Here is a 12,025-nt window from a genome sequence, read left to right on the forward strand (position 1 = left end):
CCTAATCACCAACTCAAGACCCCAGTGCAATACTATTGCATTGGGGATTAAGTTTCAACATGAATTTTGAAGGGACACAAACATTTAAAACACCACACCCTCCATATCTCCAAAACCTCCCTGGCTCCTGAAACTCTCTTGGGGCTCTCTAAAACTAATCACCAGCAAATCTTTTACCTCGAATTGCCTTTCTTTTATCCTCTCACTCTAACAAAAACCTGGTTTTCCTCAGATGTTTCCCCAACATTCCTCACAATCACAGGCTGTTCTATCTCCCAAAACTTTCCTATTATATAGACCCTGGAAAGAGAGTAGATGGCATCCATATTTCTTTTTGCTAGTTTCATACCATTTTTCCTTTATCCTTCACAAAACCACTAGATGACTCCAGACTATACCACTCATTATTCCATTTCTTGGGTCACTTCGTCTCATTTCTCAGAGATTTTAGCTTCTGGATCATCTTCACTTTCCAACACTAACCCTTTATTACTTCTTTAATAATTTCACACAGTAGTGTGTGAAACACACAGTAATGATCATCACAAAACCATGGTTTTTCAGTCTTTTGGAATCTTCTCTAATAATTTTATTCTGCCTTCCCTTACACACTATCATGGTCATACCCTACATCTTGTCATTACCAATAACAGTAGCTCCTTTTTAGGTGTAAGTTTATATACTGTCTAAGCACCACCAACTTATATCTCTATGGCTTACTACCCTTTGTAAACTCCAACTACAGCAACACTTCATATTCATGGGGACTTTCCATCTTTCAATCCTATATTCTTGTTTCTCACTACTCTCAGGACTTCTTCACTACATCCTAGTTTTGACTTCATTATTGATTCCCTGGAACAGCTCAAATCAATTACTTTATTTCTCTGTGCATTATTTTTTCTCATATGTAAATTAACGAAATTGCTAAAAATAATGGTAATAATAATATGGTCAAATTTATTGGGTGTTTGCTATATGCTAATCAATGTTTGAACCACTTTTTATTTATTAGTTCATTCAATCCTTACAATACATTTTTAAGTAGATGCTATTATTTCTCTTTTAGATGAGAAAAATGAGGCAGAGAATGGGCAAATAGCTGTCTAATGTACGTAAGATATCCTCTCACTTATGAGCTAATGGCTTATAAATATCTGGACATCCTTGGGAAAAGTGTCATTTGAACTCAGTTTTTAAAATAATGTGGTTTATTGCTGTTATTTGTACCTTTCAGTAGCTACAAGGATGAAGGCAAAACTTGTCTTCTCTTCCAGACTTCGATTATTCAGATAATTTTATGTAATATGATGTATGAAATTCTAGGTAATAGGAAAGCTCTCCAATGGAATTGTGGTGTTGCTTCATTTCCACTGTCATTATCTCACATTAGCCAAATCTGGGCTGTCATTATTTTGTATCGGTCATTATAATTTCTTCTTATCTAGTTTTTCTACCTTCAATTTTTCCTCACTTTTGTTTTCTAGTACATTTACTACATGTAACTAAAATGATGCTTCTATTAGTTAGAACCAAAGCAAGTTGCTGATATTTGATTATTTTTGACTAGTAAAAAAAGAGACAAGTTCATATGGTTAAACCTAGTATTAATGTAACATAGATAAAATAGTATTATTCCCTGAATTGCAATCATTTTTATAGTTCTCTATTGTCTTTATGAAAATGTTTAAACTCCTCAGCATGACATAAAAGCACATGCTCTGTTAATGATAGACCCTGAACTTGAGTGCTTGACCAGGTTTCTGAAAGCTCAAACGCCTGCAGGGACCAAATGAATGGTGTAAATGTTTGACATGACTTGGAGTATGACTGAGGAATGGTGCATATAGTGTGTGGTGACTGTGAGGCATCATGTCCTCTTTGAAGGATCTGTTCCAGTAAACTGTTCCCATAGTTTTGATCTTTCAGAAATTTAGAGTTTTGCTGTAATTTTTTTCCATAATACCAGCAAACATGTACATAACATATATAAGGGCTATGCATTATTTCAAGCTCTTTTCAATGCGACAGCTAATTCAAAATTGTAGCAATCATTGTATAGTCAAAACATAATCTGTCTACGAATAAAATCTGGTCTGAAAGCTCCTGGTTATGGCTCCTTCCTTTAAACACTTCTGCCAACATATGGGATGACTCCCCATCTCAGACAAATCAGTCATTCACACATCTCCCAATTTTTGCTCCCGTGGTGTCCTCTGCATTGAATATTTTTTTCCTTCTTTCCCAACTCCCTTTCCCCATCTCAACTTCAACTGACAGCTTTCTCTTCATTTTTTTAAAATCTATTTTTTAAAAATTGAAACTTCCTGATTTTCATCATAGCCTTAAACAGTTATTTCCTTCTTTCTTTCATGACATTTTTTCAGCACACAGCTCAGGGCTTACATGTCATAGGCATTCAGAAATGTTTACTGAGTAAGTGGGTGACTATTCTAAATAATTATATTTAAAGCCCGTTCATTTATTTAAAAAACATATTTGGTCACTAATTATGCCAGGCATTGCTTTAAGAGTCTAAAATCCTTTTATTAAATGTATAAATAATACCTCATAAACTTTATAGGTCTATACTTTCCTAAAGCATCAGTTGTGACATTATTTAATCATTTGCTGAAACTCCTTACAATCTAAAGCCAGTTCCTTGGAAGTACAGCCTCTACTAATGCCCAGTGAATGTTGGATTCCATGCCATCTTGAAATGGCAGTTAGGTAGCAAAATGCAATTTCTGAAAGCTGATTCTTTCCAGAAGCTCAACAAGCATTGTTTGACAGCTTCCACTAGCTGTATGGAAAAACAGAGAGAGAGGGAGTTGTAATCAAATTGCTTATCTAATGCTACACGACAATCTAGTGACAGGGTTTATTTAAGAATACACAGACTACTTTGTTACACACACACACACACACACACACACGGAAATTTAGATAATAAGAGTGACATCGGCAAGATGGCAGAATAGGAATTCTCCAGCTTCACTTACTCCTCACCCCCTCCCCACTGGCCCCCAAATCAAACAAGCAACTATCCACAGGCAAGAATACTACTATGAATAGCCTAGAATTTGGGAATGAGACTCAGAAAATCCCTTGGGCTACAGAGCAAAAACCTATGATTGAACAATAAGAGAATGAGTTTCTTTGACCGTGTCACCACTACCTCAAGCCCGCATAGCTCTACAGAGGATTCCCCTGGACCCATGGTTTCTACAGTGGGAAAAGTGAGTTGGAAGCAGATATTCATCTTCTCCACCATTCTGGGAACCTTTACAGGAGGTTTACTCCATTCTTGTCCCATGGGAGACATTGGGAATCTGGCAGGGCCAGGCCACCTGGGTTCAGTTAGAAACAAAGAACAGGGGTGGGAGTCACATTGACCAAAACATAGATATTGGTGGTTAGTGTGCATTCCAGCCAACAGGGGTGCCACACCAGAGAAGCCAGCCACAGTATTATGTCACAGGAAACATGGTCCATGGGTTTTCTAGGGTTAAATCCCTATCCATCTTCTCCACACAGCCGTGGTGCTCTCACACAGGTCATGAGGCAACTGTAGGTCTGTGATTACCCATGGGTGGAGCATCTGGTCCTGCCCAATGCCCAATCTTAATGACGGAAAAATAACCCAACTAAGTTCTGGTGGTCACGTTAGGTCATCCCCAGATTGGAAAGCAATTGCTGGTCCACAATGACCCACAGAGTGAGCATCTGGCTCTGTCCAAATCTACTGAAGGAGAGGTAATCCAAGTAAGCACATATGCTGTTAAGTCTTCCCAAAGCCAGAATGCAACTGCAGGTCAGTGATTACCCATGAAGAGAGCATCTGGCCCTGCTCAACCCAAGCTGAAGAGCAATGACTCCACAAAACCTTGGTGTTCTGCTTAAGCCCACCCTAGGTCAGAAGGCAAGCCCAAGTCTAAACATATCTGTGGAGAATGGCCTCTGGTCTTGGCCATCTTTTGTGGCTGAGCAGCAACCTCAGAGACCTCATCCAGCCTTGGAACCCATCACACAGTCTTGCCCAAGTATAGATTCAAAATAACAGTACCATTAAGCCAGGGAAAACAACCCGTAGCCCCGCCTGGTCAAAGACCATTGCAGAGTCCAGCCAGCAGTCCCACCTGATGGTAGAGTACAGACAGTGGTCTCAGTGGACCATAGAGCAGCCAGGCATACCATTTGACTTGAGTATAGGAAGTGACCCAGCCTAACTAGCGAACCTGACACCAAGGACTGTATGTCTGGGATTGCTACCAGCTGGTCCATCCAGAATCCCTAGGTAGACTATATTGTAAACGTCTATTACTAACAGATAACACCTGCAAAGGCAAAAAGAGGTGGCCATCCCCTCAAATGCAGGGGTATAAAAATAAAGACACAAGAATTATGAAAAATCATGGAAATATGACACTACCAAAATAAACTAATAAAGCTTATTAATCTGCCAAGAAGAAATGGAGGTCTATAAAATTACTGACAAATAATTTACAATAAAGATCTTAAAGAACTTCAGGGAACTATGAGAAAATATGGGTAGAAAATTAAATAAAACTTGGAAAATGATTCATGAACAATAGTTTTACAAAGAAATAAAAACAATAATTATAAGAAAAACAAATAGAAGTCATAGAGATAAATAATACAATAAGTTACATGAAAATTCAATAGAAAGCTTCAGCTACAAACCTAATCAAATAGAATAAAAAACCTATGAGTAGGAAGACAGGAGATTTTAAATTATACAATCAGAGAAGCAAAAAGAAAAAGGAGTAGGCCAGGTGAAGGGGATCACGGCTGTAATCCCAGCACTTTGGGAGGCAGAGGCAGGTGGATCGCTTGAACTTAGAAGTTGGAGATCAGCATGGGCAACATGAAGAAAAAGCCCATCTGAGACCAGGCTTTTTCTCACACCTGTAATCACACCTGTAATTCCAGGACTTTGGGAGGCCGAGGCGGGCGGATCACGAGGTCAGGAGATCAAGACCATCCTGGCTAACACGGTGAAACCCCATGTCTACTAAAAACACAAAAAAATTAGTCGGGCCTGGTGGTGGGCGCCTGTAGTCCCAGCTACTAGGGAGGTTGAGGTAGGAGAATGGCGTGAACCGCGGAGGCAGTGCTTACAGTGAGTGGAGATTGTGCCACTGCACTCCAGCCTGGGTCTGGGTGACAGAGCGAGACTCTGTCTCAAAAAAAAAAAAAAAAAAAAGAAAAGAAAAAAAGAAAAAACTCATTTGAAAATAGAAAAATTAGCCATGTGTGGTGGAGCATACCTATAGTCCCAGTTACTTGGGAGGCTGAGGTGGGAGGACCACTTGAGTTTGGTACACGGAGGTTGCAGTGAGCTACGATTAGACCACTACACTCCAGCCTGAGCCACAGAGTGAGACTCTGTTTCAAAAAAAAAAAAAAAGAAAAGAAAAGAATAAAGAATAAATAAATAATAAAGAATAAATAAATAAAATAAAGAATAAATAAAGAATGCCTACAGGAATTATGGGATACCATCACAAATTAACCTCCTCGTAATAAGAATGAATGAAGGAAAAGAGAGAAGAAAAGGCCTAGAAAACATATTTTTAGAAATAATAGTTGAAAATTTCCCAAATTTGGGGAAAGATGACATCAAGAAACAAGGAGCTCAGAGATCACTGATCAAATTCAACATAAAGAGGAGTTCACCAGATATATCACAAATTATAAAAAATTAAAGACAATGAATACTTAAAGTAACAAGGCATAAGAAACATATCACATTCAAAGCAGCCCTAATTTGCTTTTTGGGAGATTTCTCAAGAGAAACCCTACAGACCAGGAGAGAGAGTGGGATCATATATTCAAAGTATTTACTCTGGTAAAGTTATTTACCAAGCAACACTGCCCTTCAGAAATGAGGGAGATATAAAACTTGCACAGACACACTAAACCTAAGGGAGTCCATGACCTCTAGGCCTGTTTCACAGGAATAGCTAAGGGTAGTTCTTCAAGCTGAAATGAAAGGCTGCTAATTAATATCAAATACATATAAAAGTAAACAAGTCAATAGTATAAGTAATACCTAGTAACATGCAGAATTCTCTAATACTCTTAAGAGTTGTGTATAAATAACTTTTATCCCTATTAGGAAAAATAAGAGGCAAGATTTTTAAAAACAGCTATAGTTACAACACATTTTAAGAGATACAAATCACAAAAAGTAAAATTTGACACCAAAATCATACAAGATTGGGAGGGAGGGAGTGAACAGGTAGAATTTTTTGTAGGTGATTCAAGTGAAGTTGTTGTCAGCTTAGGGTAGCCTGTTTTGAGGATATGTAAGCCTCATAGTTACCACAGAGAAAAAACCTATAGTCAGTGCACAAAATACAAAAAGAAAGGATTCAAAGCAAACCACTACAGGAAACTATCAAGCCACAAAGAAAGAGAGTAAGAGAGGATGAAAGAAACAAAAGATGCAGAAAACAGTCAGAAAACAAATTACAAAATGATGATAGCAGTTCCTTACATATCAATAATTACTGTGAATGTAAATAGATTAAATTCTCTAACAAAAAGATGTAGAGTGGCTGAATGGATTAAAAGCAATATCTAATCATATGCTAATTACAAGAGATTCACTTTACTAATAAAGACACACATAAGAGTGCACATGAAGAAATGGAAAAAGATATTCCACATAATTTGAAACTGAAAGAGAAGAGAGGTAACTATATTTACACCACACAAAATAGACTGTCAAAAACTATAAAAAGAGATAAAGAAGGTCCTTATGTAATGATAAAGGGGCTAATTCACCAAGAAGACATAATAATTGTAAATATATGTGTACCCAATAGTGGAGCACATAAATATATATGACAAATATAATCAACATGTTGAGATACATGCATTTCCATGTTCATTGCAACGTTGTTCACAATGACCGAGATATGAGAACGACGTAAGTGTTCATCAGTGTATAAATTGATAAAGAAAATGTGACATACAGTCACATTTTTCACTTACCAACAGAGATACATTCTGAGAAATGTGGTGTTAGGCAATTTCATTGTTATGCAAACATCACAGAGTGTATTTATATCTAGAGAGTATAGCCTACTACACATCTGGGATGTGTGGTATAGTCTATGTCTCCTTGGCTATAAACCTTCAGAGAATGTTACTATACTGAATACTTTAGGCAATTGTAACAAAATGGTAAGTATTTGTGTATCTAATCACATCTCACTGTAGAAAAGTTACAGCACAAATACAGCATTCTAATCTTGTGGGGCCACAATCTTATATGTGGTCTGTCATTGATGAAAACATCATTATGAAGTGCATGACTATATTTACACAATGGAATATTATTAGGCCTTAAAAAAAGAAGTCTTGTCATTTGCAACAAGATGGATGAAGCTGGAGGACATTATGCTAAGTGAAATAAGTTGGGCACAGAAAAAGAAATACTACATGATCTCCTTATATGTGGAATCAAATAAAGTTTAATTTATGAAGTACAGAGTAGAACAATGCTTGCCAGAGGCTGAGAGTGTAGGGAAGGAGAGAATTGGAGGTTGTTATTGATCAAAGCCTACAAAGTTTTGAAGAAACAAGAGAAATAGGTTTTGAGATCTAATGCACAGCAAGATGACTATAGTCAATAATAATGTATTACATATTTCAAATAACTAAGAGCAAATTTAAAATGTCTCACTATAAAAATGATAGGTAAATGAGGTGATAAACATGTTAACTAATTTGATTAAATCATTCTGCACTGTACACATATATCAAAGCAGTACATTGTACTCCATAAATGAATATAGTTAATATTTGTCAATCAAAAATAATATTAATAATAAAGTTATAAAAGAAAGATAATGAACATTAGGAAAGAAAAATGAGGCAAAGGGAAAATAATGTTAGAGGCATCACAGGAACTAGGAATGAGACTGCTAAACCAGACACACACACACACATTGAAACACTTTTTAAAGTTGAGTAAATTATTGCCTAAAATCACATTTCCAAGTTGTCAGATTGCTACACCTCAAATGGGAACAAAGTCACTACTGCTATGTATTAGTTTATATTGCTATGTAACAAATTATCTCAGATTTAGCAGCTAAAAAACACATATTTATTATCTTAGAGTTTCCATAGGTCAGGATCCTGGACACAGTTCAGTTGGTGCTCAGGATCTTACACAGCTATAATAAATGTGCTGGCAGGGTTGCATTCTTGTCTGGAGGCCAAACAGGGGTAGAATTCATCTCCAAGCTATTTCAGGTTTTTGGCAACATTAATTTTCTTACATCTGTATGACTGGGGGCCCCAGAATTTTGCTGGCTATTGACTGGTAGTTGCATCAGGTCCTAGAGGTCATCTACAGGTCTTTGACACATGGCTGGTTACTTCATGAAGGCTATGAGGGGAGTTTCTCTTCCTAGGAAAAGCTCAGTCTTCCTTTTAATGGATTAGGTCTGATTAACTCAGTGTTATCCAGAATAATTTTCCCTTAGATTAAATGAAAATCAACTGATTTGGGACTTAATTACATCCACAAGACCCCATCACCTTTGCCATATTCTACTGGATAGAGACATGTCACAGGTTGTTGTGCTGAGTTGTGTACTTCCCAAAATTCATGTTGAAGCTCTAACACTCAGTACCTCAGAATGTGACTGAATTTGGAGATAGTGCCTTTAGAGAGGTAAGTAAGCTTAAATGAGTTTATTATAGTAGGCCCTCATCCAATATGACTGGTCTCCTTATAAGAAGAGGAGAGATTAGGCACAGCCACATATAGAAGAACAACCCTGTGAAGACACGAGGAGAATATGGATATTAATAACCCAAAAAGAGAGGTCTCAAAAGGAATTAACCTTACCGACATTTTGATCTCAGACCTCAAGCCTTCAAGACTGCGAGAAAATTAATTTTTGTTGTTTAAATTGTCCATTCTGTGGTACTTTGGTACTGCAGCCCTGGCAAACTAATATGCAGGTATATTAATCTGTTCTTACGCTGTTAATAAAGACATACCTGGGACTGGGTAATTTATAAAGGAAAGAGGTTTAATTGACTTAAAATTCCACATGGATGGGGAGACCTCACAATCATGGAGGAAAGTGAAGGGGTACCAAGACATGTCTTACATGGCAGCAGGCAAGAGAGAGCTTAGGCTGGAGAACTCCCATTTATAAAACAATCAGACCTCATGAGATTTATTCACTACCACGAGAACAGTATGGGGGAAACCACCCCCATGATTCAATCTTCACCACCTGGCCCCACCCTGGACATGGGGGGGTTATTACAATTAAAGGCAAGATTTGGGTGGGGACAGAGCCAAATCATATCAGCAGGTCCAGCCCAAACACAAAGCCTGAAGGGTTATATAGGGCATCAACAGCAGGGGGCAGGAATCATGTGAGCCGCCTAGGACCTGTTGCTATGAGGTACAACTCCAAATAGCTTAATATGGAGAAGAAGGGATGATGTAGACATTATCAATATTTGTCAATTTTAGGGTTTCCTTGATTTCTACTTGTCTACCACTTAAAAGCCAATGAAATATGAGCAAAAGTATGCAGTATCACTTCCAGGATGAACCATGTAATGCTGGTGCTTAATTCTCTAGCTCTTCTTTCCCTTACCATGGAGTCCCTCAAACCTCTTTTTGCACTGGTAGCATCCTAAAGTGGTCAACTCCATCATCCCGGGGCCCTGAACGGTTATCATGAGCAAAGTCTTCCTTACCAAACCAAGCTAAATATGTGCCATGAGCAATAAATTAGCTTGTGTTATTTTAAGTGATTGACATTTTGGAGTTGTTTATTATAACACTATAATCTAGCTTAACATGATAGATGAATGAGATAAAGTCATATATCATTAATAAACTTGAGCAATTAAAATGACTAAACAGTGAAAACAAAGTACTTTTTATATTTCTACAAAATTGTGAAGGGAAGTGGCTGCTTCTGTAACACCCAATACATTGCTATCAGAAGTTTGTATAACAACTGAGATTGGTGAAATAATAATCTGGAGTTCAGATGAGAGTAAGACACACCTTCCAAAATACTTCCTCTGATAAACAGTTTATATAAACGAACAAATCCTCTGAGTCATCAGTTCCTATGATAGCATTGCATTTAGCATTCTAATGTTGTGGGAGAATAGAACTACATATGACAGTCAGAAAATTCACTAGAGCTTTGAAATGAATAATCCTCAAGGTGAATTAAAATTCTGTACCATATTGCTTCAAACTTTGATTTTTATTTCACTTCTTTGTTTCACTCTCAAGTCTCTTGAATCTTTCTTTTTTCATTTTTCTATAGTGGTTTTTGTCTAAATAGAACACTGAGAAAATAATTGTTTAATTTTTTTCCTGGTTTGAGATCAAGAAAAATGAAGTTGAGGAGGACTTACAAGGGTGTGCCTTTTGAATAACCATAAAAAGGAGTTGCAGTGAGGCACAGCTGAAGCAATGAGAAAGAATTGAAGGAGTGAGATGGAAAAAGCCTTTGTAATGAGATTAATTTTTAATTCCTAACTACCATCCACGAAAGAAAGCAGACAGACCAGTTCTATGGAGTCATCTTTGCCTTTCTGTGCAGTGTGGTCTTCAGATAAATGTGTTCAGGTGGCAATACTTTAGCTTAAATAAAAGGGAGGGTGTCTGTCCGGTCTAATGGAAGGGAAGTCTTGCAATTTATCCCATTTTGGCAAGTGACATAATAATATGTCAAATTCTGTAGCCTATCCCCTTTGTGAGAAGCGGTTCGCTTTCTCATTCCAGTCCATCACACCCACTGAAGAGTACCCTGGAAGTGTTAATACCACCTGGAAAAGATCAATCTATTTTGGTTAGGAGGCTATGAGCAAGAAATGTGGGGAAGCATGGAGAAGAAAGAATATAGATTACACAGCCTGTTTCTCTGCCAATACTTCTCTTCTTTCTCTCTTTCTCTCTCTCTCTCTATATATAATACATATGTGTGTGTATATATATATATATATATATACATAAAATCAATTAGAGAATCAAGCCAGTAAATATTCTTGTTACTATGGAGACCAAAGTGGAGCCTGTAGAAAATAAAAATTTTGATTTTTGAATGTTTACATTTTGCTACGATTCTTGAATTTTTAAAAATTTCTTAAATACTTTAATTAGAAGCATTTAACACCTACTGTGAAATGGGTTTGATTAAGTCTAGACAAGCACAGAATTTTTAATGTGTGTCTCTTTGTTACCCCACAGATGTACAGATGTGTCTACTTTACCACTTTGAAAAGAAAGAAGTTCTGAAAGTACATATTCCACTTCCTGAACACTGAAAAGAAGTACAGTATTTTACCCCATTTGAGCATATTTATATTCTTAAAGTTTGAGTAAACAAATGAGAAGTTTAAGGGAAACCAAAGAGAAAGCTAAGGGGAAAAATGGCAATAAATTACTTCTGTGTGTGATAACTCTGCATATTTGAAGGTTTGTTTGTGCACATGTGGACTACTTTACTCCTAGTAGAAGAGAAACGTACAATGGAAATTGTCATTTTACATCTTAAAAATAACCTGGAAATTGAAAACAAGTTTTTAAATTGCTTGCTTAAGTATAGGATGATTGGTTAATTTTATCTTCAGTAATTTTCAAGCATTCTTTTAGATAAACTGCTTTTTAAACTTTGAACTATAAACCATTATCTTTAGGAAGTCAGATGAAGCACAATTCATGAATGATATTCTTTCTATTATTTATAATAGAATATCTATAGATATTCTTTCTATTATTTTCAGGATTAATGTCATATGCATGAAAAGGAATAATAGGATTTTGGTAGTATTAATACTAAGATTTCTAAGAATGTTCAAATATGGCTGTCAATGTTAATGTCAAGGACAGAATCCTTCTACATTTTCCCCACTCCTATTTGCAATTCATTTCAATTAGTCCTTTTGATTTTTAACATTTAATTTTGTTCACATGTATCTGCATTTCACCTCTATT

At 36.6% G+C, this 12,025-nt stretch overlaps 1 long non-coding RNA gene across 1 annotated transcript in view; it reads left to right on the forward strand.

The window, feature by feature from the left end:
• Positions 1 to 11,490, forward strand: part of LOC116276402 — a 50,302-nt gene extending 38,812 nt beyond the window's left edge. The window contains exon 2 of the long non-coding RNA XR_004185922.1: positions 11,279 to 11,490. This is a non-coding gene — a long non-coding RNA (uncharacterized LOC116276402). The remainder of the gene's footprint in view (positions 1 to 11,278) is intronic.
• The last annotated feature ends 535 nt before the right edge of the window (positions 11,491 to 12,025 follow it).

Source organism: Papio anubis, chromosome 1 (genome assembly GCF_008728515.1).
Source record: "Papio anubis isolate 15944 chromosome 1, Panubis1.0, whole genome shotgun sequence".
Classification (NCBI taxonomy): domain Eukaryota; kingdom Metazoa; phylum Chordata; class Mammalia; order Primates; family Cercopithecidae; genus Papio; species Papio anubis.